Source organism: Anguilla rostrata, chromosome 7 (assembly GCF_018555375.3).
Source record: "Anguilla rostrata isolate EN2019 chromosome 7, ASM1855537v3, whole genome shotgun sequence".
Lineage (NCBI taxonomy): Eukaryota > Metazoa > Chordata > Actinopteri > Anguilliformes > Anguillidae > Anguilla > Anguilla rostrata.
The window spans coordinates 2,514,712-2,536,614 of record NC_057939.1 but is presented as its reverse complement, the minus strand read 5'-3'; the positions used below and the strand labels follow the sequence as shown (position 1 = coordinate 2,536,614).

Sequence of the window (21,903 nt, the reverse complement as noted above, 5' to 3'; positions counted from 1 at the left end):
TCATTATTTATGAAATTTATTTAAGACAGATTTTCAAGGAATTAATGAAATGTGCTCACATCTCTTAATGGGTATGGATGCATTCCATCAACACAGCACAACGATATAGCAGCCAAAAAGGTAAAGGAATTGGGACAAAACATCTAAATCAAACCAGTCAACCAACCATTCAAACACATACTCTCACACACACACACACACACACACACAAAGGAACGTCTTGAAATACAGGAAAATTAAGAAATAACTTGACCTTCCGACAAAAAAAAAAAACAAACAAAAAAAAAAACAGGCCACATAGGTAGATAAGTTTGAGCCTCTCAAAATGGCTGATGACCTACACGGATTCTGTTTCCCTGATGTGGGGCCTGATGCCTTTCTCTGTGCAGACCATAGCCTGCTTCTGATTGGCCTCGGTATGGACACAAAAACAACCAATCAATCAAAAAACAGTATGGTCCCAGTCATGTTCCGTTGTGGGGGCAGTGTCTGCCCAATCAGAGCAGTGCGAATGCTTTGAGAGTAGAAAAGCATGGGAATGTCCAAATATCGAGGCGGACACACCAGCCGCGTGCCGGGACAGTGGTTTTGGCCGTCCGCAGACCGGAAGTGCAGCACGTTAGTTAATATCCAGACCCTCTTTTCCGCAGCCGAATGTACAAACAGGACCATACCGTAGCCACGACCGGGCTGTAACCAGGACCACGCTGTGCTGTAGCCATGGCCGTGTGTGCAGTAACCACGACCGTGCCTCCGCAGTGTGCATGCTTAATAAACCCCCCTTCTCCCTTCCCTGGGTGGGACTTCATCATTTTTTTTAGAAAAATATAAGTTAGGAAAAATGCAGTTATTACAAAAATAAACGGAGCACAGTCATCCAAAAGTCTACTTCCACATGACAACGGTACACTAACATTGACTGATATTGCACATGGAGGGAAGCTTCCACACTCAGTTTATTTATCCCCCATATAAAAGCCATAACTCCTCCATATCGTTTCTCCGTAGCTTCTTGTGTCGCAGACGAGAAGCCCGGTTCTGTTCTGGCGCGGTGCGGCAGAACCCCCCTCGGTGCTGTACGGACTCGTTCGATTGTTCCATCGCGGAAATTTCAAACGCGAACCGCGTTTCGAAAAAGCAGCGATGGGCGGGGTTAGAAGGCACAGATTTCTGAGCTGGCGTTCCGCGACGGGACGCGCTTCTCCAGAGGAACGGTCGCCGAGTCCGGGCGCGGGCGGCGGCTCAGGTCGGCTCCTTCGCAGCGGGATCTGAAAAGGACAGGGAAACCGCGTTACAGCCGAGACATCGTGGCTCTAGTGATGGACAGGGAAGAAAAAGAAGAAAAAAAAAACCCGAACTTTACCCAGTAAAGCAAAGGAGCTTATCATATTAGTGACTCTAATGTGTGTTCAGTTGGACAACATGCATCACCTTAGTGCAAGAGCAAATATTCCTTTTTTGGTCAAATAGCACCACTAAATACATTTTCTGAAGTCCTTTCCTGTATATACAACTTTGTTCCATTATGTCTCAAATAAGTGCAGTGCAGTCCACAAGTATTAGGACAGTAAAAAAATAAATAAATAAAAAACCTGTACTCCACCCAGCTACTTGTCCATTCTATGGTAATGTCCTGACTAGATTACTGTAACTCCCTTCTTGCAATCCTGCCAATCTGTACCATACGACCTCCACCACTGATTCAGATTGCCGCTGCCTGACTTGTCATCAGCCATACCAAGGCGACCGGGAGGGACCCTGTGCCAGATGAGCACTTTCACAGAGACGCGTCCATTTCGCTTCCCTGGCCGGCTGGATCGCTGAGCTGAGCAGGCACGCTCTCGTTATGAATCGCTCTCTGCTCCAACCTGCTGAACGCGCAAGCACAGCTCACTCATGAATGCTGTATGCCTCTGGAATTCCTGTGTGTTCCCTGCACGTTGTCTCAGGGTAAATCGATTCAGCTGGAAGCCTGGCCTGAAAGCAGTGTGTGTGTGTGTGTGTGTGTGTGTGTGTGCGTGTGTGTGTGAGTGTGTGTGTGTGCGTGTGTGTCACCAGTCTTTCGTTTGACACATTTCACACAAACCAAAACCATGGTTAAAAGTAGCAGGGAAACTATTTGTTTCATTGGATTATTACTGTTAGAATCAACCAATCTGCTGACTCAGATCTTTGTACCAAACTTACATGGTTATGCCATTTTGTGTCCCCCCCCGCCCCCCCATTTCCACTTCCCTGCACACAGCGAGCTGCACATTTATTCTGATTATGTTCCTCTGCCGCAGCAGGCAGCCTTTAACATCAGGGAGTGAGAGTCTGCCTTTCAGAGATCCTTTGTGGAGTGATCAGATCACTCTGCGAAACAGGAAACGCAATAAGCAAGCCAAACTGGGGGGGGGGGTTTGTGGAGTTCCCCCATACCCATGATGCCCTGCAGGACGGGGCCCGTGGCGCACGCAGTAATTAAGAAGTGGCGGTAACTCTGCTAAGTCGCCAGCGGTGCGTGCGAGGTGGTGGTGGTGAGCGTGTCACAGAGCCCGCCTCTCCGACGGTCCGTCTCCCCCGTTATCTTCCAGGGAGCTAATCCGGCTCAGTCACACAGCTGGCACTGCCCCAGGGCTGCCCCAGGCCCCAGGGCCGCTCCAGGGCTGCCCCAGAATGTGCCCAGCTCCCGCAGACACCAGCGGCTGCATCGCCTTTCAGGCATTAAGTTGGATCAGTGTAATCCAGGGGAGCATATGCACCAGCCTTCCAAGCCAGATCCACTCAGGGATGCTCCCTGTGTGCCATTCAGCTCTCTCCTCTCCTCTCCTCTCCTTTCCTCCCTCACTCCCTCTCCTCTCTTCTCCTCATCTCTCTCTCTCCCACATTTCCAAAAGCAGAGGACCAAATGTAGCTTCTATAAAAACGGAATACCATTTTGGGCGGGTCAGAGGTTTTTGTGTGGCTGACTGGGTTCCACAGTAACTTCAGGAACCCGGGCTACCTTGTCCTTAGCCAACAAAGCCACATTAAAAAAAAAAAAACACCCTGTACGCTCCACATGCAAAAGGGGATTAAAAGAAATACAAGAAAGTACCCACGTTCTCTGTGTCTCAGTGAAAGTTGATTTCACTTCGCTGTAAGTCACTCACATAACCAGTATAATTATGACACTATGCTGCAGTACTGTGTGATTTTGGCAAGCAGCTTCAACCAATCAGCTGATGGACATGGGGAGGGGGAAAGAGGAGGAGGGAGGTGGGGGGTTGTCCTCTGAGGAACACAGTAAATGCGGTTTGACACAAAGCACTGCCGAACTCGGACCGATTAGCCCACCGTTGGTGTCACTGACACAGCGGATCATCAGGAACCCGGCGTCCATCTCCTGAGATGCTTTACAAGTACAGCTGAACAGCATGACCCGGCCCGTGCCCACTTCCTGCCCTGATCGCATTTATTACGTCTTAATGTACTGGAAGTGAAGCTACCTGCTAAACATTCACTACCAAGAACAAACCGTTCCGTCTCTCTCTTTGATTTCCCATATCACACAAAGCACTCAAGTGTTGTGTGGGTGTGTGGGTGTGTGGGTGGGGGGGGATTTTTATAAGGATAAGTGCCTCTACCTTAAGAAAGGCCCCCCCTCCACCCTCCACCCCTCCAAGGCTATGAATGCAGCATCATGTACGGGGGGGTGGGGGGGGCGCTGACCTGTCTATTTCTGGGTCACGGGGGGAGAAAGCTTGGCAGTGCAGAGCAGAGACATTTAAGGGCTGGGAGGCCAGCTCTCTACAGGGCACCGCGATGCCGCACAAAACCACGCCACACAACAGCATCACCACAGAGTGAACAGCGTAATCTCAAGACTCAGCGAGAACACCAGAGTGAACAGCGTAATCTCAAGACTCAGCGAGAACACCACAGAGTAAACAGCGTAATCTCAAGACTCAGCGAGAACACCAGAGTAAACAGCGTAATCTCAAGACTCAGCGAGAACACCACAGAGTAAACAGCGTAATCTCAAGATTCAGCGAGAACACCACAGAGTAAACAGCGTAATCTCAAGACTCAGCGAGAACACCACAGAGTGAACAGCGTAATCTCAAGACTCAGCGAGAACACCAGAGTAAACAGCGTAATCTCAAGGCTCAGCGAGAACACCACAGGATGGTCATTTCTTACCTGGCAAGGTCTCCCAGGTAAAATAATAATTGTAAAATAAATAAATAAAAAATAAAGTATATAACAACATCTTGACACACTCCATACCCAGGGCTCGTAAGAATACATTTCCATTCCACATAAATCCTCTAGAGGGCAGCAGTGTTGCATCCCTGGCCCTGCACCGTATTGTTTTTTGTGTACTCACATTAATGCATTACAATAATCTGTTTTTGTGCTTGACAAGCAGGTGTCTTCTGACAACCCAGTTAAACTTGTAAAAACATTTTATTGTACAGAAGGTATGGATCTTTTGTTTCCTTAAGCAGCTTCCTCAGAAAACATTTTCTATTGACCTCAGACCTCCAGATTAAGAGCAAGAGCAATATATTTTATTTTATCTATTTTTTGTTAGACAGGACCAAGATCATGATATTGTGCAGGGACCACTACTTGCAGATCTTTAAATTGCACCACAGTTTAAAAATATGAAAATCTCCTGTAACGTGGTGTCTTGACAGGACTTACTGTATGCCAGCAGTCTGGAGTATTTTAGTTCAGTCCTGAATTGTCAGTAGTTGTAACACATTCACGGCAAGGATGAAACTGCTGCCAAAATCGCACCAGAAGCATATGAATTCAAAGGTTTATAATCAACTGTAAATGGAACACTGAGGCTCACAAATCTACAAGCTAGCGCACAGTTAACTTTTCAGATGTTGAGTCAACCCTTAAAGAGTATATATTTCTATTGGACTCGTACATACTACGTTAGTTGAATTAACACTGGACATTGTATGGTGCAGGAACCCAAAAACAAACTCATATTGATCTCCAGTTCTAGTGGGTACAAATTAGATCCCTGTCAAGCTTTACATCTCGCTCCTAAAGTTCAGCGCTACGTGCAGTGTGTGTTACAACCTCTATGGAGAAACAGAGGAATCCTTTATCTTCTGAGAGTGCAGCAGAGGCACACACAAGCAATTCGGATAGTATTAACATCCATCCATCCATCCATCCATCCATCATCTAACCAGGAGGGTGCGTGGTTAGTGGCCTGCAGCTATCCCATCATGCACTGGGCTAGAGGCAGGAAAAGACTGTCTGTGGAAACCAGAGTACCCAGAGAAAGGCCACAGCTGGGATTTTAACCCAGGACATTCTTGCTCTGGGGTGACAGTGCTATCCCACTGTGCTGCCCATTTCGCAATTATATGATAGAAAAAAGCACTTTAACAAATGCCTTTAAGTGGGTTCACACAAGAGATTTTGTGGAAGTGATTATTATGTTAACTTATGTAAAAGGAAAGCGTTGTCAATTAATAAAACCTACAAGCTTGGCGGGGGGTAGGGGGTATTTTAAATAATTCTAAAAGCTGTTATATTTTCACTCACAATTTAGTATTGATTCGAAACATAATACTTGAGCTGAGTCCCATTTACGTTCTTAACAGGTTTACTTGCAACTCACCGAGCGACAGCCATTTAACTGCCGCTAGGTGGATCCAACGTCCCATTTCTTTACTACGGCACCAGATGTTTTCTGTTTGATGCGATAAACATGTGACTGTCATAAAATCACCACAACGTTTTGTTTACAAATTTTATCAATATTAAAAATGGGGCTGCTGTTATATACATATGTATATTTTAAACAAGCATGATAATATTCATTCAATACGAACCACTGCCAATATCGCACACTGCACACATGATGACAATCGATCTCTTGTGTTATGACGTCGCAAGACGGCATCGCTTCACTAGACCGAGGAGGAACTGAGAACGTGAATATTTATGAATATTTATTCAGAGGATATGCGATAGTCTGGAAACAGATGGGACATATGGAGAATCAGCACGCAGCTCCGGGGAGCTGTCGAACGGAGGAGGCGACTCGTGATTTCCTAAAGTCTATTTTCTTGGATGGTGTCTGCATCAGCTGCCAGTCCAAGTGGAACGGCTTAAAGACGCGCGCGCACGCGCGCCCACACACGCACGCACAGTTCTGTCTACCACGAGGTCCCTTATCGCATTCTCCAGATGCGTTTTGTCGCCCACATTAAGGTGAAATCCCAGAGTTCCAGTGTCCCGCCTGACCAGACTTATTACTTCGTGACTATTTATAGCCTTAATGTAACATCCATTTAATGATACAAAAGCGGCTTAGTTGCCGATTTATTCTGTGCATCCAGCGGCGGTGCTGCTGCTGCTGCTGGTTGCGTGGCTGCACGGGTGAAAACGCCTTCACTCTTGTCTATTTACACATGCTATCGCTACTTTCGTCCAAATGGAATCGTTGCATTCCAAACAATAACTTGAGGTTGTTAAGTCCCGAACGGCTTCAACAGAACACCCACGTGTAAACACGGATAACTCCTATATAATCAGTTACGTAAATCGCTCTGATAATGATGTATAAAACATGCAGGAGAAAGGAATCACATGATCGCTGCGCCGCCAAGGCGGGAAAGGGGCATCAGAGATGAGTCAGCTGCAGAATTCTTAGGTTTTCCGAGTCCAAATAAAACAAATCTGGCAACGCAGGCCTGACATTTATTTCACTTCTGAGGAGTGAGTCAATCTATTATTAGTCCAGACACAGACCACGGCGCATGCGCTGTACGCGCTATTAAAGTACATCCTGCAGCACACACAAAACCCCCCCAACAGTTCGGTTAAACTCTCCATAACCGCTTGCCGCGTAAATGACGTGTCGGATTATCCGACACCCTCATTTAAATGTTAATGTAAAATTTTAAATCGAGATTGGCAGCCTGGCGGGTCCATTGGAGTCTGTCTACAGAGATCTCCCTCTGAAGGTAAATTAGTGTGCAAAAATAAAAATCAAACCCATCGAAGGACCCTTGTCCTACATGTTTCTGTAACAGCATTGTTTATTGCTCTGCGCTGATGCATTGCTGGTCATTAGTCCCTGATTGTGGAATCAGTCATGTGTGCACCGACTGCCCGCTGATTACCTGCAGGGACACCTGGAGGAGGAACTGCTCACATTCAGGCCGACAGCCCAGATGGTCAAATTATGGATTATCTTCCCGGGCCCCTTATAATAATGCCAAGGAGCCGCAAGCAGCGATTCCGGAGGCCAGGTATGACACAGCATAGCCGAAATCAAAAGAACGGATCACATGACTCACTGTGTAAAAAAACAGCATACAATGAAATCATTGTTCAGTTATTAACAGCATAGTTTATTCAGGACTAAAATATATTGACTTGAAGGTGCCAAATTTCATGATAGAGAAATGATTAAACTTGAAATTATGATTGGGTATGTGGAAAATATGCATTATGAAGCGAGAAACAAATATGCAATGTTTAACATTTCTGTCTAATAGCTGATGATTCTTTTAAACATGGGATATGGTTCCCCCCCCATATGTGCCATACCATGTGACCTACAAATAAAACTGGTATTCAGCAAACACATCATACATATTTACTAGAAATGTGCTGAGTATAATCAAAACTACAAAAGCTCTGGGGGAGTCATATTTGTTTTGGGGAACACAGTCTTTTCAAAAGCTGGAAGATGACATTTTAGACACAATTTGATTGCCACCTACTGCAATTCAAATAAATATGAATCATGTAGGCTAATTATATTAAGTTCAGGAAATAATTTATTGCAATTGTTGATAATGATTATGATAATTATAAATAAGTGGAAGATAATGAAATAACCATCAGGCATGCCAACACCCATCCCTAGTTTGGTGATGGCACTTCAAAAAAATTGAAATGTAGAATGTAATAACTGAATTGTCTCTCTTGGCAAGAATAGTCCTCAGTCGCCTATTCCCAGTTTCTGCCGAACTATAAATAGCCACAGCTACTAGCTATGGACAAGGCGACACTCAACACCGGTGAGCATGTAATGGTTATAATTAAAGTTGCCAAGATAAGTGAACGCGAGTGACCTCGTTAAGAGAGAAGGCTTGCGCCTGAGCATCTGTTGCAGTGAATGGAGTTGTGTTAAGGATTTACAAACTACGTATAGTAGTGACAAACCAAAATCCCCAGACCAGTCTTTCAGTCCTCCCTGGGGACCATTCCAGAAAGCCAGCTCAATAAATCTGAAACTTTCACTGACTTGAGTGACCTAGCCTCCGTCTCATCTAGACTTTCCTCTGCTAAGTCTACCTTCATTCACTCCAGAATTCAATCGGCTACTTCTAACCCACGCAATCAGTTCTCCATATTCACCTCGCCTCACACCATGACCACTTTCTCTCAAACCAAAAATTAATCTGTATCCTTCGACAAGGTCAATGTCATCTCCAGCTCATTCTGCTCACCCCTCCCACACCTGTCTCTGACCTTCCTCAACCTCCCAAATCCCAATCTTCCTGTTTAGCCCGAAACTACTTCCGAAATTCGTCCCACAACCTCCTACGTGTTCTACTGACAATATTCCATCCTCTCTCCTATCAACTGCTCCCGTTCCACTTGCGCTGTCCCCGTTGCTGTTAAAAGCGGTCCATTCCCTCAAACGAACCTTCTCTGAACCCAGCATACGTGTTAATTAGACTCCATCTCACTCTTCTAATTTTTATCCAAAACTCTCGAGCAGTCAGCAATCAAACAGCTCTCAATTTCATACAGAATAACCTTCTCGAATGCAACCAGCCAATCAGATTGCACCTCTGGGCATTGCACTAAGATGGCTCTTAAAGCAGTGAGGCTCTTAAATTAGCGACAGCCAAGTCACTCAGCTCTGTCCTCCTCCATCTTGACAGGTCTGCTGCTCAACACTGTCATCCATCAGCTTCTTCCTGCTGACCATTCCTACCAGGTGACCTGGAGGGGCTTCGTCTTGTCCAAAAAAAAAAAAACACAACTCTTCAAAGAGATTAAATGTTCATTATGTTCGACAAAATAGCATTCTGTACACAATTTGTATTCTATCCACAAAAATACGCCGTTTACAGATTATTCAGAATAGCGGGTGGTGAATATTTTTAAGGGGGGGGCTCATCGCCCCAGGGTCGCTGTGGTGGTACAGCTGAGTGCTACTCTCTCCCCCTCCCCTTCCCCCTCCGCTCATTCCCGCGGACTGATCTGGGCTCTAGCGAGATTGAGTGCACCAGGAGAAAAGAATGCCCTCTGGTTCTGGGCTGTATGCAGAAACACAGTGAGAGCCTTCACCCAGCACCCTCCATCAGGGCTCCCTCTCCACCAGGGGGCCCCCTCCACCAGGGCTTCCTCTCCACCAGGGGCCCATCTCCACCAGGGCCCTCTCTCCACCAGGGCTCCCTCTCCACCAGGGGCCCATCTCCACCAGGGCTCCCTCTCCACCAGGGGCCCATCTCCACCAGGGCTTCCTCTCCACCAGGGGGCCCCCTCCACCAGGGCTCCCTCTCCACCAGGGGCCCATCTCCACCAGGGCCCTCTCTCCACCAGGGCTCCCTGTCCACCAGGGGCCCATCTCCACCAGGGCTCCCTCTCCACCAGGGGCCCATCTCCACCAGGGCTTCCTCTCCACCAGGGGGCCCCCTCCACCAGGGGGCCCTCTATCCACCAGGGCTAATTTCAGGCCTTTCTGCACTCTACTAAGACTGCTGTCCCTGCAGTCAGGCTCTCTGATTGGTCAGAGGGAAGTTACTCATCTGTCCTTCTCAGTCTGTGCTTCTCTGCTGTGTTCAACACTGTCCACCACCAGCTCCTTCCCTCATCCCCTATGGGCAGGAGCTACTAGACCAGCCACACTCCACCAGAGCTTATTTTGGGCCGTTTGCACCCATACCCCTCAATTTATGGCCCTCCTCCGTGTCCCTTCCCCATCCCGTTGAAGTCCAGCTCCAACAGTTCTTTGGAAAACACCATTATCAGTTCACCTTGTGGTTATGATTCACCATTCGTCACAGTTTCTGACTTGAGCGCGAAAATATTTTTCTGTTTTTTCCTTCTTTTTTTTACTGGAAAAAGTCAATGTGTACTGAAGCTTCAGTTTTGTTTGGACATTCCCTGTGTGGTCCCAGGCACCGGACAGGCTGTCACATGCCACTTCTTTTTCACGGCCAGCTGCGTGCTGCCCCAGAGTTTCTGCTCGTCGCACAGCCCGGGGCGCCCTTTTAAAGGGAGGGATGCACAGGGCTGTCGTTAAAAAGGCCCAGCCATGTGAAACTAATGGTGCACACGCAGGCAAACGTGCTCCCTGCCACTCAGGATTCAGACCTTCACCCGTCAAACTTCAAATGGGACTTTCCGCTCCTAGCTATAAAAATAACAAGTACAGGTAAGAATTCTGTATGAATGGATGACTATTGAAATGTAAGCTAAGGTGTCTGAACCAGACTGATAAGGAAGTATTGTATTGATGTCAGTAACAATGCAATGACTAATGAGATTGTTACATTGTGCCCCCCGCCCCCCCCCCAAATAATATAGCATGATTAGAAAATATTTCATGTTATAAAAACTGGGATTTCCATGTTGTGATTGGGATATACTCATCTGTAGTCTGAAGTATTTTCCCCTCAAAATTCACCAGAAATTATCATTTCACAGCTGTTCTTAATGAAAAATAAAATAAATCTTCCAGGGCAGGGGGCATGCCCCCAGACTCCCCCTACAGGGATGCAGTTCCCCCAGGAATCAAAGCTGTAATGTCTCTCTGCACACTGTCTGTTGTTTCTGTGTACTTTGGTCTTATTTGTGTGTTTTCTCTTCTTTTGGCTAACATGCTTTAACACACAGCAGCTGTCATTACAGATAGATATAGCATGAGATAGTAATTTTTAAAAATAAATTAAAAAAACAAGCCACTGCCAGGGAGTACCCATGAACACCCACACGTTCTACTTTGTGCATACAGTCAGTATTATTCCCATGGCAACAAAAAAAGGCTACTTTTTTTTTTTAAAGCTTGCAAACACTGAGAAAGCCATAGGCCTAGTACACTTGTTTTGATAACGTAGGACAGAGTGCATGTAGGAAGAACATAAAATTACCTAAAATATAAATGCAATCGAAATTCTAGGTTTCTTTTTTTTTTTTTTTGACTGCAGTTCTTGCAACACACATTTGGCTGTAGAGAATCATTTGAAAATGTACATGTTATAAAAACATAACCTTTCTGAGAACTGAATCACCACCAAGGCTTGAAGCAGTTTTAGCGTTCAGGCAGTTCTTAACCCTCGAATGGTCCACTGAACTGAAGCATGCTTGGTGGGTCAGACTAAGCTCTCCACTTTGGGTTCATTCTGAAGTGTTCATAAGGAGTAATAACACGGATTCCAGTTAAATGCGTTGAAGGAGAAACTGTCTGCAGGACATTTCAGAAAACTGCTCTAGTTTCCACATTGTACATCTGAAGACACAACACAACACCAAGAGACAGCAGAGAGACTTCATTTAATAAACTGATCAGGAAAATCAGGGGACCACCATCTTGCAGTTAAAAGCATAGGTGAAGACCAGGGATTGTGTTTTACACAAGCAAAAAATAAAAATAAAATAAAAAATGAACTCGATGAAATTTATACAAGACAAAAATGGCAAATTTATTCCAGATCTGTTAAATTCAGCTTTAAGCTCAAGGATGACACTGACTGTTAAGGGCATTATTGCTAGCTTGTGCTGCCCATCACCTGCTATGAATGAGGAAATACATACTAATAACAGAACTCATGATCAAGTGGAGATGGGGATAAGGGGTCACATTTAATAGCTTATTTTTTTGATTAAATAAGAGCCCTCTCGATGCGCAGCCATTTTAAAGATAGCAGCTCTTCCCTGAGGCAAAACAATTAAGTTCCACGAGCCCACTGGAGCGCAGCTTGCCTTAGCGTGGCACGGACCTCGAGCGAACTCGAGTAGCTCGGCGGAAAGCCCCTTATTCTCTACGTGGAAGAACATAATGTAAATCCACAGAGCCATCATTAAAATTAACGTTTTAGCCTAAATCTGGTGTAGCGTACCGTGCATAATGGCACTTTTGTGATTACGGGGTTGCATTAAAATGTCTCGAATCCCAATGCCCACCCAAAAAAAGAAAATAAAAAGCCCAAACTGTGCAGCTATAGCATTACTCGGAAAAGAGGAATACGTTTGCAGCATTCCTCTGGGATGAGTGGCTTCACACCGAAGACACAATTAGACATTCAGAGTCACCGGCCAGGAGGTTTTGGCGGAGTACGAACTGGCACATTCAGCTTGTGGTAATATCATTTTTTACTCAATAGCTGAAGTAAAATTGCACAACTGCATGACGCGTTTGTGTTTATAAGAATGCTGATGCCGCCCAACTCGTCCCGCGAGGACGCTACATGCAAACACGCACGCGAAAATAGAAATAAATAAATGCATCGTTAACAAAGATCGCGCACGAAGCGTGACCCACTAGGAAGTTCAGAAGAGACTTAAAACAGAAGTCAGCTTGCCGGTTTTATGCCATAATGCGAAACTGAGAATCTAAGGAGTAACAAACGGTTGACTGGAGTAAGGCTTTAAACTGCTTCGCACTCGTTACTCACGCCCAACACCACAACTACAATGGGGACGTTTGTTCCTCCGAAGAGTGGCGAACAAACTAATACAAATCCCCCTAAATACTTTGGATAAACTTACGAAACGCCAGACCTAACTAACCCAGCTTCGTTATTTCACGGGACCGCATTTCGGGGTGACCGCACATTTAGAGTCACCCACCTGACTGAGGAAAACCGGCTGCTTTAATAGACACCGCCCAGGTAAACAGCTGCGCTGCGTTTACTAATGAACTGGCTGCCAACATACCTGTGGGGGAGGAGCTTACGGACAGGCGAGAAACCTTCATATAAAGAAATAAAGAAACAACTTCAGATAAAGTAAAATAAAACGAGTTTTGTTGCACACGGAGTATATGTAATTCAGCGCTTATGCCTCAGGCCAGATTGGACGGATGCTCACCCGGAAGAATTATTACAGGGAGCCTCGAGACAGGCCAGCGAAAATAAAATGGCTCATTAATCACTTCTCGCGCCCATTCCAGATCATCCCAATTACCACTGCAAAGGGAGTTTTGAACAATGTTATCTGTGCTGAAGTGTCGCTCCTGATGTACACGCAAGGAAACTAAAATAGGCTGGCCACCGTTACAGTCACAGTGCAGTAGGGAAGCATTTGGCCAGTGACACACTGTACTCCAGCACATCGGAATTTAAATTAAACAGTGAGCATGAGGTCACAGTGCAGACTGACCTCTTTAATTTGAGGGTATTTGTATACATATTGGTTGATCGGTATTTTTTTCGATATTTTAGGGGAGCAAATATAATTGGACAATTGGCTGTCCAGCTGTTTCTTGGCCGGCTGTGAATCTTTGCATCATTATTTCCTGCAGAAGGAAGCTAAGGTCTACAGATGACTGTAAAGTCTCCGGTTACAGTATGTCGTTCAGTGTTCATAGTCCACAAAGCTGTTGTTAACTTTGGTAGTGTTGTGAGCTATATGACTCAAGCAAACAATCAGATCTGACCGCCTGTCCTTTCCTATGTGCCATACCATGGAATCCTGGCCAATCAGGCACATCCGTGACTTTGTGTCACTCAACAAATCCACTTTCACATTCACACATGCTTCCACTCACATCCACTTTCAAATTCACATGATTCCACTCTTGATTTGCCTTCAGTAGAACTAAGGGGATTTGACTAGGTCCCTTAGTTCTGGTGAAGGCAAATCTTAATACAATGACATTCTAGATGATTCTGTGCTTCCAACTTTGTGGAGACAGTTTGGGGAAGGCCCTTTCCTGTTTCAGCATGACAATGCCCCTGGGCACACAGCGAGGTCCATATAGAAATTGTTTTTTCAAGAAGAGAGTGGAAGAACTTCCCTGGCCTGCACAGAGCCCTGACTTCAACCCATCCGACACCTCCGGGATAAATTTTAAGGCCAACTGTGAGCCAGGCCTAATCGCTCAATCAGTGCTCGACCTCACTAATGCTATTCTGGTTGAATGGAAGCAAATCCCTGCAGCAATGCTCTGAAATCTAGTATAAAGCCTTCCCAGAAGAGTGTAGATTGTTATAGCAGCAAAGGGTGGACCAAGTTTATATTAATGCCCATAATTTTGGATGAGATGTTGGATGTGAAGTGTCCACATACTTTTGGCCATGTAGTGTTCTATGATGATATGTTAATGACTGTGGTTTCATTACTGTGGAACTGTACAACAGCAAGTGTTTTTGTGTGTGGGGTGTTTTTTCTACTTAATAAACATACTTTATAGTTGAATTGGGTCAACTTTTTCTTTTTTTTAACATGAGATTACAAGTTTTTTTAATCTGATGCATTTACCCCTATTCCATCTGTTTTTAAAGGATTATTCCAGTGCCGTTTTTAACACATCCATTAAAATAATGAAACTTGCTTTCAGTTACCATTTTATACTTTAAAATGTAAAACTGTTACACTTAAACTATTACAACTATTAAAAACTTCCTATACCTTTTCATATCAAAGATGGTCAAATTGTACATCTATTATATATTGAAGCAATCGGCGTATAAATAAACATCAGCATATAACAGATACGTTAAGTGTGAAGAATGTATGAGAAGATTGTTTTTTTCTGATAAGTCCCTTGCAAAGTATTAGTCTTTGCTGGCGTCCACTCATGGACCCCCATACAAGGACATGGACGTCTACACATATCTTCACACAATAAACATGTGCAGGAGGGCATCAAGATATCTCAGTAAGTTAGTCAGCAATAGACTCTACAGTGACAGTTAATGGAATCCTCAGTGAAACTGTGGAAAACAGCCATACAAAATAAGCAACACAGACATAGGGCTATATTTTATGGTCAGAGATATGTCCACTACTATAGCAGTGGTTCCCAACCTTGTTCCTGGCGATCTACAATCCTTCAGGTTTGCACAAAGCAACTCTAACTTCATTCTACACCCAGAGATCTTGTTGAGCTGCTAATCAATAAAATTGTGTGTACCAAATTTGGGTTGAAATGAAAATCCCAGCAGGATGGTAGACCTCCAGGAACAGGGTTGGGAATCATTGCACTATGCTTTTAGTATAAAACAATCATTCATTTTTTAAAGTTGCTTTTTTCCCCTGCCAAAAGGAATCATGCTTGGCCCGAATTAACAGTTGCTCTTAACCCGAAACTTACAATTAAAGACAATTGTCTTTCCTACACACCTACACACCTGCACACGCACACAGATAGTGACAAGATACTTTTTGGCGACTGCTGAACTGTATCAGAGAAGAAAAAAATTCAAGCCAATGCGAATGTTAAGTTTATATCGTATGGAGTTAATTGGGCTCTCAGCACTTAAAAAAAGGCTGTTTCTGAAAAAAGCTTCTGTGTAAGTGTGAGGCACGAGATCACCGTGTGGATGTGACATCATGGCTGATGTGTGAACCACGAGAAAGTGTGGGTGCGAGCTCACGCGCGTGATGTACAGCACCTAAATCAGAATACAGCACAGCTCCTAATTCAGAATAAAGCACACCTCCTAAATCAGAATACAGCACAGCTCCTAAATCAGAATACAGTACAGCTCCTAATTCAGAATACAGCACAGCTCCTAAATCAGAATACAGCACAGCTCCTAAATCAGAATACAGTACAGCTCCTAAATCAGAATACAGCACACCTCCTAATTCAGAATACAGTACAGCTCCTAATTCAGAATACAGCACACCTCCTAATTCAGAATACAGCACAGCTCCTAAATCAGGATACAGCACAGCTCCTAAATCACAATATAGCACATCTCCCAAATCAGAATACAGCACACCTCCTAATTCAGAATACAACACACCTCCTAAATCAGAACACAGCACAGCTCCTAAATCAGAACACAGTACAGCTCCTAAATCAGAATACAGCACAGCTCCTAAATCAGAATACAGCACAGCTCCTAAATCAGAATACAGCACACCTCCTAATTCAGAATACAGCACAGCTCCTAAATCAGAATACAGCACACCTCCTAATTCAGAATACAGCACAGGGGAAGGCTGTCAGTGTAGAAGAGTACAAATGAACTGCGGCTACAAAACCTCTCTCAGCCCATTTTCTCTCTCCCTGCTTTCCTACACTGTGCTCAGTCACACACTCAGTCACACCCCCCAGGGATACGATCAGACTGGATGAGAAATATTTAAGCAGTCTCTCTCTCTCTGTCTCGCTCTTTCACACACACACACACACACACAAACACACACACACATATGCATGCACGCACAGACCCACACACACACACACACATACACACACACACACACACGCATAAACACACACACACATACACACACACACACACGCATGCATGCACGCACAGACCCACACACATACACACACACACACACACACATGCACAAACACACACACACACACGCACGCACACAGTAGCGTTGCTCCCTTGGTTACAGCTCTGTTATGATTGGGTAATCCACAAAAGCCCTCAGTGGGATTTGCCACCTGGGAAATAACCGCTTGTTTACATCTGTGGGGATAGCCGCAGGCGAAGTGGTGATGTACATGCAGGTTGAAGCCCTCCCCCACCCCTGAACACCCCTGACCCACGCCTAAACACAGGAAGAAACGGACTGCAACCCTCCCCCATGCCTGAACACCCCTGACCCATGCCTGAACACAGGAAGAAGCCCTCCCCGACGCCTGAACACTCCCTCCCCCACACCTGAACACAGGAAGAAGCCCTCCCCCATGCCTGAACACAGGAAGAAGCCCTCCCCGATGCCTGAACACCCTCCCCCACACCTGAACACAGGAAGAAGCCCTCCCCCATGCCTGAACACCCCTCCCCCACGCCTAAACACAGGAAGAAACGAGCTACAACCCTCCCCCACGCCTGAACACAGGAAGAAACGAGCTACAACCCTCCCCCACGCCTGAACACAGGAAGAAACGAGCTACAACCCTTCCCCACGCCTGAACACAAGAGGAAACGGGCTGCAGCTCTCCCCCACGCCTGAACACAGGAAGACGGAACCATACAGTGGACTGTGTGTCCTTTGCTAAGATGAGAAAGCCCCCGCCCCTCTTACCCCCTTAATCCTCCCTCCCCTCCCCCAATATCACTGACCCGCAGCTCACTCCATAAGCTGCGACAAATTTGGGGTGGAATTGCATATTTACTACATAATGCACTTATCTTAATACTTTGTACTGCTTTGCATGTCCCGTCTCTGTTCTGTGCATTAAAAGCCCATTTGGAGCCTGTAATAGTTGTAACTGTTTACTCAGCAGATGGGCCTGCGTAGGGTGCCATGCACACACATCTGGCTCATGCTTTTTAAAGAGCTGAACCAACTCAATTCATGCAGACACGTACGCACAGGAATTTCCTGTGGAGATTTAAAAGTAAAGTACTTCACCAAAAAATTAGTGTGACGAGTGTCGCTTGTGACTTAGCTGGGATTTGGTCATTTGGAACCTTAATTGCATGACCCAAACTTGACCCGTTGTGCATTGTTTTTCCCCTTATGTGTGATGTATTAAAAATAAAAACCCTCAAGCGGCTTAAATTGGACTTTTCTGAAATAAAACATTTCACACGCGCATTTGGTAAGGTCAGTGCCCTGCGGTGTTTAGAAATGTATGTCCCATTTTTGCAAAAGTGCAAAATTATAATTATGCAACATTTATGATGCTTCATATAAAACACCAAACCAATCTGGTTTTGCCAGTTACTGTCAAACACAGGCTGTCCCACGTGACGGAAGGTGACTCCACCTGTGAGCTGCCTGACTGAGGGAGCACTTGCAGCGCTTGTTAATATGGAGGATAAGAAATGCAGAACCTACAAGAGGCACGCTCTGCTGATCCACCACAGAGATCCATTGGAGGGCACAGACTATGGAGTGCCGAATATTTCCCTAGATTGTCCAGACTGTTCATGCCCGTCACATAGACTCAGGTAAGCACTACGTGAGAAAAACGCAAACATCTTCCTGTATGCAGACAGGAAGTATTTCGGATGCTCAAGAATGACCTGAAGCCAGGCACAGTCCTGAGGAACCTGCATTTGCATCGTGACCACTATACAATAAAGAGCTGCTGATTGGACAGACTCTGTATTGGGCCTTCAGTGCAAGTGGAACCAGAATTATACACAACAATACAAATAAAAAAGATCTTTCTAATTTTAATCAGGCAATGTCTTGGCCAGCCTCCTCTCCTATGTGGGGAGAAGGAAAGCAATAATTAGGCCTCCATCCAGCTGTTAGAAGCTGTGGAAATAAGCTACAGTATGGACAGCTGTCACATGTGACATCACCTATTTCCTCCAGCTCTGAGGTTAATAATAGAAAGCAGAGAAATCTTCAAGCAGAGAAATCTTGTTTTTTTTTTGTTTTTTTTTTTTTTTTCTCAAGGGAGGAGGAAAAAAAACACCCTTATATAATGCTGTAATGTCATTCAGCACCATGGGTGAATAAGACCATATTGGGATCAATTCAGCCTCATAACACAGTGAGCTGAACAGCCATAGGAATGAATGACCACGGTGCAGAGGTCTGAACAAGGACTTAAAACACATTTACTTCTATGAGAGAGAAAAAAACAACAAATGCACATATTGCTTATATCCTGGATCGTAGCATTTGACTCATTTTGGTTTGTGCTTTGTCCTTTATGTCCAAACAAGTACATCTATAACCTGAGATTTTTTTCAAATGCTTATCAACATATTTTACCCTGAATCAATTATATTCTCATTTTTAAAATATAATTTAATGGTGAATTTAATTTGAATTGAATCTGCACAACTATAGCGCAACATTAGTATTATTATTATTATCATTACAAGGCCTGTATGATGCCATGTGTGTACTATGTTAAGTTTAGCTTTTTGTAAATTTATGAGTAACCCAAGCATAAATAGATATTATTCTCATGCGCGTGATGATATTAAACTTTGTCTGACCCTATAGTGGTTTTTTACCACAGGGAATAATAATAGCGCTGTTTGTTCTGTATGTGTGGTGGATGAATAGGGCTGTTTGTTCTGTATGTGTGGTGGATGACTCTCAGCTCATCATCAAACCACTTGAATGGATGTTGGTTTTTCTGGCTTTGATCACTCAGCGTGAGAAATAATTCATTTCTTTTCCAGTTTTATTATTCTACCAAATCATAAGACTGCACTTTCAATTAATTATCACCACTGAGCGACATGGAAGCAGGAGGCTTCCGACAACAAAACCCAAGACTGTGGATCTAAGTGGCAAGCTTGTGTCTAGTTAAAAAAGAAGCACACTACAAAATGCCATCAACTATAGTATTTTACACATTAACAGCTTTGTTAACATTGACAAGAATGAATTCAACAACAATAGGAATTCCAGCATCATCAACAACATCGGCATTGTGTGCAGATCATTTACCATTTTTCTGACATTGCTGGTTGGCGTATAAAGCAGAGAGAGAGGACAGGAAAGGCCATGATTAGTTAATTAGCTGAATCAGGTGTTGTAGTGCTAGGTTAAGGCAGAAACCTGCACCCACACCAGCCATTTTCAGATAAGACCAGACACCCCTGCCGTAGACCCACACTGCCCCAGACACGATGAGCCTCCTGTCCACTGTAAGTCATTGTTGGATAATGCCATCCCCCTAACTCCAACCTTCATTATCTCATTGATTTGCTTCATTATCCCTGATCCAGCTCACAGATCCACTCGAGAGTTCAGCAGCGACTCTTTTCCGATGATTTAACGTGCGGCTAATTTTTCTCGGACGAAGGCTCTTTGTGACGTGGCACAGTTGCGTCTGTCCTACAAAAAAACCGCCAATCCGAGGCACCGCTGAGATTCGGCGGTTATCCCTGAGGGTAGACGGTTCCCTCGAGGCTCCCCCTGAGAATCAGACCCCGTTAAAAAGCCGCCGCATCTGCCCGCGCATTCAACGGCGGCCAGGAGGCACCCAGCTGGGGCAAACCAACACGGGCGACCCGCAATGCTCTCAAAAGTACGGTCAGCGCAGCCGCTCGGGACGAGGGAAGAATCAGCGCGTGGCGTCCGGGCTGACACTGGGTCTGATCGTCAGGAAAGAGAGAACGAGCCCCCACTGACCTTTAAAGTGAGTAGCTTCCATCGTATCTGGATGGGGGCTTAATCCATAGCGTGTGAGTCTTTGCAGCCATATCTGCATCAGAATGCACACCTGTCCACTTTAATGGCCCAGATTAAGGGATTGCATGAAAACACACTACACTACTTGTAAAATCATTACATTACATTACAGGCATTTAGCAGACGCTCTTATCCAGAGTGACTTACACAAATCTTTACTTTACATTGCATCCATTTTTTCAGCTGGGTATATACTGAAGCAATGCAGGTTACTATAAGTACCTTGCTCAAGGGTACAGCGGCAGTGTCCTAGCTGAGAATTGAATCTACGACCTTTAGGTTACAAAGCCAGGTCCTTACCCATTATACTACACTGCCGCCCCAGTGTAGTGTAATGGGTGAGATTATTTTTCCATCTCTTATATCACAGTATTTTCCTTGTCTGGTATTCCCATTGCCTACAGGAGGAACCCTGGCTGCTCCTGGTGCTTCTAATCTTGTGGTTGTAGTGGCCTGCCCTCTTCCTGTTGGTGTAGAGGTATGACCTCTGGAAATGAGGACCACACAGTGCACAGTGGCCATCCTTGCACCCTTGCTGACCAGCCGAGCAGCCTGAGATAACCTGATACCTGATTAACAAAAGCACAGCTCACAGTTGCTGGAATACTGTCTCTACTCTGCGTGTCGTGGGACCACAGTAAGTCATGGCCACCATTAATCAGGGATCCAAAAGAAGGCATCACTGCACTAGTGCAATGGCTACTGCTTCTTATAGAGCTGTCTGTTGTGCCTTCTACACTACTGACTAAAATACCATTTTTCAACCAAGCGTCCATCCTTCTAGCAAATATGCTCATCAAGAATTAGTGTAATTTAAAAACAAATCATAAAAGTCAGCGTTTGGTAGTTCCTTGACCAGCTACATGGTAATCAAAGTCTCATACAAATCCCAGGATGCAGGATCCATTTTCTAGACTGGTCGGCCTACAGTCTTCACAAAGGAGCAGCTGGACTGTACTGAAATGAAGTTGACTCCAAAAAGCTCTGGAAGGCCCCCGCATTTAGACGGTGAATATTGTGGGAGGAGAACAGATGAAAGGGTGTTCATTAGCTTGCTGTGCACACAGGGACTGGAGGCAGACATGAGCAGAGTTGAAAAGGTCACTGTGTCCCAACCAACGCTCCACAAAATAACAAAAATGTCTCCGCTAAAATGCTATTGGTCGGGAAAAAAACTTCCTTCAACAAGCATCGAGGGCAAACACTGAACTTCCAGGGAGTCTGATATCAAGCATCAGTTCACTTCTAATTCACTACAGAGGGTAGGTATGATATTCGGGCATCAAGTTGAGAAAACGGGGGTAAATGATAGGGAGACTTCTTTCATGAGAGCTCCTGGCCACATAAACCAGATATTCTTTCAGTCTGTAAGGCAACAGACCACTTATACACCATAGAAATTGTGATAAAAAGGTTTAATGTTTACCGCTCAGGAAGCTTTGTTATGCAACGTCATCCACTTCCTGCGGTTATAGTTATATCGTCCGCAAACAGATGTTTTCGTTTTCCCCCGGAAACGACATTCAAGCTTTGCAGTGAGGGGGCATGTAAGGAAGAGAGCGCTGTGATGCTCTCGGAGAGACAGGGGACGTAACCGGATAGGCGCGAGAATGAGGTCCTGCTCTG

The 21,903-nt window shown here is 45.0% G+C and overlaps 1 protein-coding gene across 3 annotated transcripts in view; it reads right to left on the bottom strand.

The window, feature by feature from the left end:
- Positions 1–21,903, bottom strand: part of LOC135258766 (potassium voltage-gated channel subfamily A member 1-like) — a 33,258-nt gene continuing 11,355 nt past the window's right edge. For all 3 annotated transcript variants that reach the window (XR_010331090.1, XR_010331089.1, XM_064342326.1), the window contains one exon: positions 1–1,268. The gene's annotated coding sequence lies outside the window, so the exon portion shown is untranslated. The remainder of the gene's footprint in view (positions 1,269–21,903) is intronic.